The following is a 10658-nucleotide window of genomic DNA, read 5'->3' on the forward strand; positions in this document are numbered from 1 at the left end:
TGAGTGTAAGTACATGCAGGTACGCACACGTAGAGCTAGCACTTTGCAAGAGTGAGTATGACGAGAGGTTTGGCAAGTTCAACACCCTTCACCGGTCCGGTATCAACAAATCACAAGGCACCCTAGAAACACTTCACAAATAGAATATGATTTTCCCTTCTATCTCCATTATCATCTGTTATGTTCTGCATGGCCACTGCTTTCTGCTTTCTTTATTGCATGCCACAACTTTGAATTACAAATATTATATAATATTTAAAAAAAAAACTTTGCTCGTCCTCGAATTCTCACCACGTAACCGCTAACCTCCGTATCTTTCGCTATGTTTGCCAATTCTTGCCTGTTGTCCCGTTTCGTCCGCGTGTTCGTGAACGTCCCATTTTTCTGTAACCGGTCTGGAGCCTAGATCACTTCGTTCACATAACCCCCTCCACACTCTAACAAAGCGGCCATTCACTCCTGCCGTAGAAGCCCGTACGGAACCTTTCTTCCCTCCGGGCTGTTGACCCACAATTCGCATGAACCTTTAAATACGTCACACCCAGCCCTTTAAATACCATGTCAATGATGAGGACGGTGCCCAGAAGAAGAACAGTCTCTGTTCGAAATATCGGCGGCTTCTGTCCTGAGGCAACTCCCTTCCTACCTACTGGAGTACTGGGTGTTACACAACACTGGGTGTTACATAGATCAAAGAAGGTTGGAGCGTTAATGTATCTAGAAGCGCTTGAGATTACGAAAGCAGGAAAAAAGTCTGTCAGTTCCACGTCTGTAACACTAACCGATAAGGTGAAAATTTTTATCGATGATAATTAAGCGGTGCAGCCGAACAAGTTTTTACTGATTTCTGACGGGTTCGTTTGAACCGTTCCTGTGGTTAGTGCCATTGTGTGTCTTGTCGTCTGAGTAAACTGTGGTTGCTAGTTAGTGCCTTGTCATCCGTCCCAATTTTTCATCCCCTGCACTGGGTTACTCCTTCTGCAATGTTTAAACGGATCGTGGGAAAACGTTTAAATACGTATACGGGCTGTTGAACGTATATCTAACAGTATATCTAACAGAACGCGTTTAAACGTGTTTTAAGAAAACGTTTAATCTGGGAAACGTGTTACAAAACGCGTTTCTTAAGAAAACGTTTAAACGTTTAATAGCTAGCTCTAATCATAACCAAACGCAATGGTTTCGTACGTTTATTTCAGTGCGTATTACCACATTATTGAATGCACTCCGCTGCGCACTTCATCAATTCCAACGCAAAACTGACAAGATGCGTGTTCACAGCCTGGAGAGCTGTTTTCTGAGAGTTGAGCTTGCAGAAAAAATTGGGTATGATGAATTGCGATATTCCGTTCCTGTCTCTGTTATCAGCGCTCGGGCTCTGCGAAAGGCACAGCCCAATGGGAAACACAAAAACGAAAAGGTGAAAAAAGGTGAATGCGACGCCGCTTATCTGTCTCTTTTAGTCTGGAGACAGCTAGAGAGCGTTTTGTGCTGGTTCCATTTTTGGTCACGTAAGCGAGCAAAAGTGCGACGAGCTTGCCAGGCGGTTCAATTTATAAAAAAGATATGAAATCCTTTATGCAGGCTATTGTACACGAGCAAAAGAAGACGCAAGACTTACGCGAAACTGATATTTGTGCGCTGATACTAAGTTACATCTTTAATTTATTGACACCTAATTAGCCACTTAATTATAAGTAACGTGATTATTCATTCAGTAATTAGCAAACAGTTTGTAAGGATTGTGACGGATTAGCGGGTATTCAATTGATTAATTAACTAATTAATAGGTCAATTAATTAACAGCTAGTAATGAATTGAATGACAACCACGTTAACTAATTGAAATGGCTAGTCCATTAGTTAATTCGTTAATTATGAACTAATTCATTATTCACGTAAGTATCACTTAAAGTGACTAATAGTACCACTTACCGGATTAAAGTGAATAATTAGTGAACAGAAGGGGATATCAAATAAATACTTAACAAAGTCCCAGTTAATTAATTCACTTGGAGCAGGCAGGGTCACCAATGTCGCCTTGCGCAAGTCATCTCTTGAGACTAACTACGGCATTTGTCCATACATGAGCCCACCAACAGAGGATTAAACAGAACACACACACACAAAAGGAAAACAAAACCACGGCCAATACCGCAAGCTCAGCAGCCGACATCAGCAACCCTTGAAGGCGACTTGCACGCTATGCCTTCCCTCTTTGCGGTCAAGCCAAACATATCTTCACGTGTACATCTGTCATTTGAGACTGTTTTTTTTTTTTGCCCAGGGAACCGCAGGCGGTAGGACTACCGCAAAGGTAACAATAAATTTTAATTCCCCATTTACCCCTAAACGTATATCACAGGGGAAAATGTGATATCTTGATATCAGCCCGAGATATTAACTCATAAAATTGTCTCGTTGGTGCACTTTTGCTATACCTCCCATGTATTAGCCGTCCAAAATGCTCAATTTCTAGGGAACCGATGCCATTGAGTACCCAACGATGATTGCTGTTCAAATGGGCTCAGGAGGGCTCCCTGATACTATATCCCCGAGGAAAATTGGATATGTTAAGTAGAACGGCAGATACAGCAGTTTTTCTTACTTTCCCATTGTATTTTTGACTAGTTTCGAACGGCGGTCACAAGATGGCGCACGGCGTCGCTGTCCAGAGTTTCTGGGGATTTGTTTTCTACTGACTTCACTGAAGATATGTTTTATTCCTTCGTATCGATTGTAATATATGTGTCACAAATTTACTAAAAGAAATGGTTAATGTTGATTAAAACACTCTATTGTGTACCCTTATGTAGCTGCTAGCCCGTTTCTTAAAGGGTCTCTGACCAGAAGCTGGAGGGACTATTCAACTGTTGCTACCGATAGAATACACAAAAGCAACTTCACATACGAAAATGCATGCCTCAACACCTCGTAGTTTTCGTAAACTCGAATTTTAAACATCGCGGTTCACGCCGACGCTGGCACACCTAGCGTCAAACCAAGAAAACGTACGCATATATAGAAAATTCATCTGGTCATCCCACTGGGATGACGTCAATCGCCCATGCAATCATCGCGCAGGAAGCCGTCACGTGATCAATGACTACTGCGACAACTTTCTGCAAGAACTAACATTTTTACGTCAATACACTGTTATCACAATGTCTGGAAATAAAAAAATATGTACATACTTCGACATCTGCGTCCTGTTTTATAACTGCGATAATCCAATTAGCGACTTCCGTGGAGAGCGGAACTCGCTACGACGACTTCTGGGATCCAGCGCGCCGTTTCACCGTGTGCGTATTTCTAAGTTTTCTATTTTTATATCTTTTCGAACAACGAATCAACTTATCGAGGTACACTGTTGGACTTCATTTGACATGCCTCTCGGTTGTGTCGTCAAACCGATATTTCTCTGCGCGCATTCAGTTCCATACGATACTGCGCGTTCAACCGCAGCGGCAGCTATGGCTTGACAGTATTGGAGGGTGTCCTGACAGCGCCGGGGAGAAGTGCAGATTTTGCCAATCACATTCGAAGAATGCAGACTATGAGAGGGACCCGTCAGTTGAGCAACAACTGGGTTTGAGAACGAAAAACATCCTCCCAGAGCAGTCCGCAGTGCCTTCCTTGAATCTATCTTCCAAGACGGTTGCATCTAGACGTGGCAAGGTTAGTGTCTTCTGTATAATTTATACAGTGATTACTCGGCATGTGAGAATGTCGTTGTCGCATGCAGATGTTAGGATATCATTTACGCAACAAAGAAAAAAAATGATATGGAAGCCGATTGACGTTTACGCACTAAATCAAAAGATATATTGTAAAATTCCGTGTGTTGTTCAGAATGCAGCCATGCCAAAATGCAGTAAGCAACATCCACAGTACGTGAAATGAAGCTGTGTAATCGGCATCTAGGTGTAATATTTTAATTGTCACAGCAATGTGCACCAATGTAGTTTATGACTTCTTTGGACAAGATGTGGAACCAAGTGTTGGAAATACAAGGCAGGGACCAGGTACAGGTTTTATTCTATTTGCTTTCCTTGTAATATGCAGCATACTCCACACAGTAAAGGAGGGTTCTGGATTCTAAACCAACCTAGTTGAAATCCTTAGTTTACCCCAAACTACTATTGTTGTTTAATCTGGGGAAACACCACAAAGGGTAACTATGGTAAAGTTGCAGTGCACCAAAAAAAAGATAGCCTGGTGTACGACAACCATGTCTACCGGTGTAATGCCCCTCAGCTCCTTCATGACATGCAAATACGTACAGTAGACAAAGTGTTCACTTGGAAATTGCCTTGCAAATTCAGGTTCTTTAAGCTCCATCCTAAACACCTGCTATTAAGGTATGAAATCCATCACTGTGCCACCTTACAAAATTCCACTGCTACGGAGCAACTACGGAAGTCAGGAGACACCCTTCCTTTTCCGAACAAATTTGGTCACGAATTTGGTTTGGTCGGAATAGGCCTTCCTGTGTTAAGCTTCAAAACAGAGTTACACAAACTTCTTCAAGTCTTATTAGAGACATGCCACTCTGTTATGTGCTTTTTTTATGTGTGTGTGTGAATATTTGCACAGCTTGGTGCAGGTGTGTATTTTATTTATGTGATTGTAATTTGCTGTATGCTCGTACTGATAATATCTCAGTTATCGCATACTTGGTCTCAGGCACATCATCAGGCTGATGCCTTCATGCCTCATTTAATTTGCTATGAAATGAGATCCTCGTAAATTTGTATGGCATTTTTTAACAATGTTAGAGTGATGACTTCATGGATGTGGAAGGAACAGCAGAGGAAGACATCTGGCAATGGTCATGACAGTTCTCTGTCAGGTACGGGACCAATTTCTTTTATAAATGTGGCATATAGCGTGAAGTTGTTACTAACAACAATTTTTGTTGTGCCCTTTAAAGGAATCAATAGGTGGTGAGCATGCGTAAGCACTTGACACATCTCAATACAAGTTAGACCTGCCAGTTGCACAAGAGGTGTCTCTCTTCTTACACACAAGGTTCTGCAGGTTTGATGCATGTATATCTGTTGAAACATAAAAGACAGAGTGTGAAAATGTGTCTAAGGTGAAAAATTGAGCAGTTCATTGCATCAATTCTATCAATTTATTTTCAACATTTTGGGAAACACATAGTAATGGCAAGATTACCAGTGTTATATTGCCTGACCATCTGCTATTGAAGTCCATGCCCTCGTTATTATAAGCTGTTTGAGGTTATTACACATTACTTATGCAGGTTTTGTACCTGCGAGCTCCTGCAAATGTGCTCTGCGGTGATCATGCTGGACAGAGAGCTATACCTGTATAATAACTGTGACTAATGTTCTCCTGCCCATGAAACGTGACTGTCACTGAGCAAGCAGAGGGCAGCATACAAGGGGTTGCTGAAGAGAGCTCAAGTAGGTTTCAAACTCGAATAAAAGAACTTCGTGATGAAAGAAGGAAGTTACTGAAAAGGTTAGTCAGCTGTAGGACTCGAACCCACTTGTTCTGGATTACCGACACGTTCACCGCAGCTGGCTTAACGCGCCTACACGCTGGATTACCGCAGCTAACATGCCTCTCCAGTGACTACCAAGGGTGTGTCATCTGATGGTGATGTAATCCTTCAGGTGACGCACCCTTGGAAGACACGGAAGAGGCGTGTTAACTTAGCTCAAGTTGTAAGAACTCTGGATCCGTAATCCAGAAGATGTGGGTTCGAGCCCTACTGCTGGCTAACTTCTTTCATCATTCATTTCTTAGGCACTTGAGGCTTTGTATGTATTTGTCCTTTCTATGTGTTCCATCCTCAGAACATCAGTTGCATCTGGTTCAAACGAACTTCTTCATACTGTCATAGTTGGAGCATTTTTATGCATAATATTTTAAAACAGTAGCTGCTAAAATGTGTGAGACGCCGTTACCAAGGATACCGTCTGTATCAGGTGAAACATGATTTTTGCGAGAAGCACAACAATGTATGGCACTGCATCACATATGCTATTTTGGAACAATCTCTGCAGACAAAAATATTATACGAGTGCCACAATAAACTATGTGAACCACATTTCATGTTACATCATCTTGGACTACAACATGCATATTTGAGTATTTGAGCAGCCCAAGATACAAAGCTTGGTTTCTTAATGTCTACATCCTACTGGCACAGAGCGCACACTTTGCACACAAAAGGAAGATTGAGGTTTTGGATAGTTAACTTGTGTAGTGAGCACTTCTGGAGGACTCAGAGCGGGAACCGGAGGTCACACACAGGGCAACCTGCATAACAGTCTGATTTACTTGCACGTAGCGATCATTAAAATACTTGAGGTGCTTACACAATACTATTTGGGTGCTATCAGACCGTAAGAGTTTAAACACTACTTCCGACATGCTGACTGAATGGGTGGACAAAAGGATGCGTCAGAACAGGATTGGATTTGTGTCAGCGGCGGAATTGAGAGCCCATTGTAATTCTTACCAGGCGGAGCAGGCTGATGAGATGATGCTTTGTGTCAGAGATCAGCAGTGTGAGTTGCACATCGCACAGCACATTCGACCCTTGATTACAGTTTCACACTCCGTTGACCTGATCTCAACACATATCCGTTCGCTTGCTGTACTTGTTTCCTACTCCCCCTGGTCTATGCAGTCTTCCTGCAATTTCCCCTTTACCACACTTTACAATTCTCAGAAACATTGTCATAAACAATACAGGCTTCTTACTAAGAAAGGGGACACCCCTAAAACCAATTAATGTGCACACGTAGTGACGTCACTAGGGTATGCATCACCCGGTGCGGGAGCTCCGTCACCTCCGGGAATAATGTGCCCTTTTCCATCCGTGGCGATACACGATAAACAACAGCATCATATGGTACGCAGAGAAAAATCACATGCTCGCTGAGGCCTTCTTATGTTGGTTTTGGCGTCACCTCGCTACAGAAAAAGAGAGGCGGTACTGGTGCAGCACGTCACCCCCTTGTGTCGCATCACCCAGTGCGGAATGCAACCCCCACACCCCCCTAGTGACGCCACTGTGCACACCTGACAAGATTCTGTGGTTACAGGTGTGCTCCTGTTCGCCCATTGCTTCTCACAGAGGCCACGCACAGAAACAGTTCTACAAAGGGACACTGTTTGTGAAAAAAGAGAAAAAATCAACTACTTCAAGCTTTAAGTATGAGGTCCCTTTCTTTGTATGTGACTACATGTGAGCTGTGGGACAATGTCAGTAATGTAATGCATGTTTGACCAACATATGTACAGGTCTAGACAAAAGCTTGCAGAACACCAAAGCAATTACCTTACGCAGCACTGAACAGGAGAGTACACTTAATGTGACGTGCACAGAATACGCAGTCAGGGGTGGATTTATGTGTGTGTGTGGGGGGGGGGGGTCCAGACGTTCTGACCCCTCCTCAAGTTCAGTCGTTACACAGGTGACAATTGACTTTGGTGGTGTAATACAGCATGCTGGGATAGGACAACAAGATAGGACAACCCTTCAGAAAAATCCTGGGTACGCGTCTGCGCACAGTCTCTGTCTGCAAGTGCATCTGTTCCTGTTCCCTGCAACGTGTTGCTCCTGTGAAGGTATACATCACAGTTTCTCTCTGCATTCACATTCAAGAGCCCAATCTCTTACAATGCAAATGCTTGCGAAAGGGATATTGACAAAGTGGCTCACAAAAGTTTTAAAAATATGTGCTCATGTTGTTTTTTGTCATGCTAGAACACCATGAAGTACAAATATGACTACAGCTAATGTGGCTATCAATTTTTGTCTTCACATACTGGACAACTCAAGTTACAAATATGTTTAATAGCACCAGCTTGATGACATTCCACATGCATGGTGCACAATTTAAATCTGGGTTATAAAGTACCTGAAAGATTTTTCAAATGCTGTTATATTCCGAATATTCATATAATATGGCATGAATGACCATGAACTGTACTGGACTAAGTTACTTATAAACACAAGCTGTCCATATACTGAGTCCACTTTTTCGAAAATATGAACGAAATGAGGGAAATTATGGTAAGACGTATCTCCACCTAGTATCCTGAGTATTTAAAGCATGTAGTAGTTATTATGGGAAAGGCTTTGCGTATCCTGTTCACCGCGCAGACTGGTATAACGATTCTCTTTTTTTTTTTTTTTCAAGTTTGTGCAACACCTATCGCACAAACTGTTGGTATGTAGTGTATCTATATTTCCTGTATGAGACACGCAAGCCTTGAACAAAGCTAAAGCTAGTAGGACGGCGAGTAGTATTTCAGCTGCACTCTTTCTGAATAAGTGACGAACAATGACGTAAAAGTTCAGAATAACAATTTTGTATTGAAACCTACCCGCAGGATTGTGCATGAGGCACGCTTCCTACTTGTGATTATGAGCGCTCATAGGTTCGTGCTGCCCTCGAAGTTCTAAATATGCTACTTTAAGGACAGCTCCTTGCAGCATAAGCGCTCGACTTCTTTCGGCATTATTATGCATGAACCACACCGGCAGCTTAAAAAGACGGCGCCGGCAAACACGAAGTTTACACAAACTTCATGTGCTTCATCATGATGAATGCTGAAAGCTCATCTAGCAGTGTCTTGTTGGAACTTCCTCGTCATGCTGAAGTCGATTCGCGGCACAACATTTCAAAAGCAAGGCTTCCAAACTCTGCTGCACGTAGCAGAACTTCCCTCCCAGTTGCTGAAAAGTAGCTGAAAGCTGACTTGTTTACTCCGCTGTGCTTCCTCCTCGAGGACCATGTTGAAAAAAAGCACCCAGCAATACGGAAGTTGCGGAAACCGCCCTAACTTCCGGTGTGCACTTTCCTCCAATAAACATCGCGGACATTTGGCGTCATATACTAGGGAGAACCGATGCATGATAGCTAGACTTTTGCGCTGATCGGACGAGTTGAGGGTTGAAAGCGAAACAGCTTTTCGGCTCCTTTTTTAGAATAGTTCGCGGCTCCGCAGAGATGAAACATTTCAAGTGTAAGTGTAACTTGGAGGCACTATGTAGATTCGTTATCCATACAAACAAAGACATTTACCAGGTTCTGGTCAGAGACCCTTTAACATGCTGGTATTTACTGCTAACATAAATCGCCGTGTTTCAACAGCACTCTAATTGGTAATCGTTTGCAACGAAATAATTCTAAAATTTAGATCAATTGCAGTTATTTTACTCAAGATGACTTATGGCGAATTCCAGTGGTCGGTTCGGAGCAGCTTTTTCTGCTTGAAAGTGTGTTTCACTGGTCGGTTCTGTTCAACTCGCTCCGCGACGGAGTGCTCCCTCTCCGCCAAGAAAGCTCGGATTCAACCGGAACTCTAACGAAGCATTGTAACTTCCGCATCTTCAAGGCCGAGCAACAGGAAGTGTCGGGCAGGCTGTCCGAGGCCGTCGGATATGGGCGACGACTTCCGTCATTATCTTGGCTGGAGCGCGATTGTTTTTCGGACGTGGATCGGATTTGGTGCCTGCGTGCCGGATTTCGTTGCCCTCACGCGGATACGGGTGCTGGCTCCATATCGACCAGTGGAATTCGTTATTAGTACAACAGCAGAATTACGGAAAATGTTCACTGATAACAATTTATTTTCTTGAGGACCCTTGCAGATCCAAATTTTCCTCGGAGGATGTCCCAAAGCCTTTGAGCTGTCATAGAGTTGTAGGAACGGTGGTTCCGCTCCGTTAGCTCAGACGGTAAGTCACGACGCTGTTAATCTCAAGGTTGAGGAGGGCTTGATCCCCACCTTCGACGGCAGTTGTAAGAAAATTCTCTCACTCTTTGCGAAGCCCGTCCCTTTCGTCACCGAAGGGAAGACAGAGGATGAACAAAATCAAGAAGGTTTGTTTACCTTGTACAACTCCCGCCAGGTCGATGCCAAACACCAGACTCTCACATCTCCGCGAGCGCTTGGCTTATTAAAAAGTTCCTTGCCAAACCCCTCCTCCACACATGCAAACCAGCCTAAAATGTCAACCAGCCTAAAGATCTGCAGCCTCTACATTAATGTGACCAGACGTTCCGATTTAGGCGGGACAGTTGCAGCTTTTGCTGTTGTGGTACCGCTGTCCCACCAGCTGCGTGAGAACAGTGTTTTGTCCCGCTTGTGGCTGGAAAGATCCGCGAATGAAAAAACGAAAATGGCCAAACAAATGTTTTCTACTTCCACGTTGCCCTCTTCCGGCTCTCCACAAGATCTCCCCCAGAAACCGCCTGCTCGAACACGACCTGTTACCTGTAGCCCCGTTAAGAAATTGTCAGGAGCAGAGCTCATCAAATTTCGTCCACTAAATCCTAACGGGGAAGTAACTGATTACATGCATTTAGGTACCTTTATTGTATCTTGCGTGAAGTATCAGATACATTTTCATTGAGACTCTTTTGCCTGTAACTCAGCTACTTTTTTTTACATTAAGAAACATGAGCGACAACCGTCATGAACATGTTGCGCAATTCGGCAAGGCAACCTTATAACTTAACCTTAATAACTGTTGCTCTAAAAGCATATTTAGCATTGGCAATACGCAAGAGGCTAGTCATAGGTAAACTCATGCTCTTGGAGTAATCAAGGACGCGTCTATCCTATCCGCTTTAAGGCCAGGTGGCGAAGCCACCGCCCGCTACA

General features: G+C 43.4%; 1 long non-coding RNA gene across 3 annotated transcripts; it reads left to right on the forward strand.

Annotated features, from left to right (window-relative positions):
• The first annotated feature begins 3271 nt into the window (after positions 1-3271).
• LOC135391538 (uncharacterized) lies at positions 3272-9681 on the forward strand. Of its 3 annotated transcripts, none has more exons than XR_010422023.1 (6): positions 3272-3677; positions 4778-4851; positions 4933-5039; positions 5269-5431; positions 7487-7610; positions 9632-9681. It is a non-coding gene; the product is annotated as an uncharacterized LOC135391538 (long non-coding RNA). The 3 variants fall into 3 exon arrangements; XR_010422024.1 differs by having other exon boundaries at positions 4933-5030; XR_010422025.1 differs by lacking the exon at positions 9632-9681 and having other exon boundaries at positions 7457-7505.
• The last annotated feature ends 977 nt before the right edge of the window (positions 9682-10658 follow it).

Source organism: Ornithodoros turicata, chromosome 4 (genome assembly GCF_037126465.1).
Source record: "Ornithodoros turicata isolate Travis chromosome 4, ASM3712646v1, whole genome shotgun sequence".
Taxonomy (NCBI): domain Eukaryota; kingdom Metazoa; phylum Arthropoda; class Arachnida; order Ixodida; family Argasidae; genus Ornithodoros; species Ornithodoros turicata.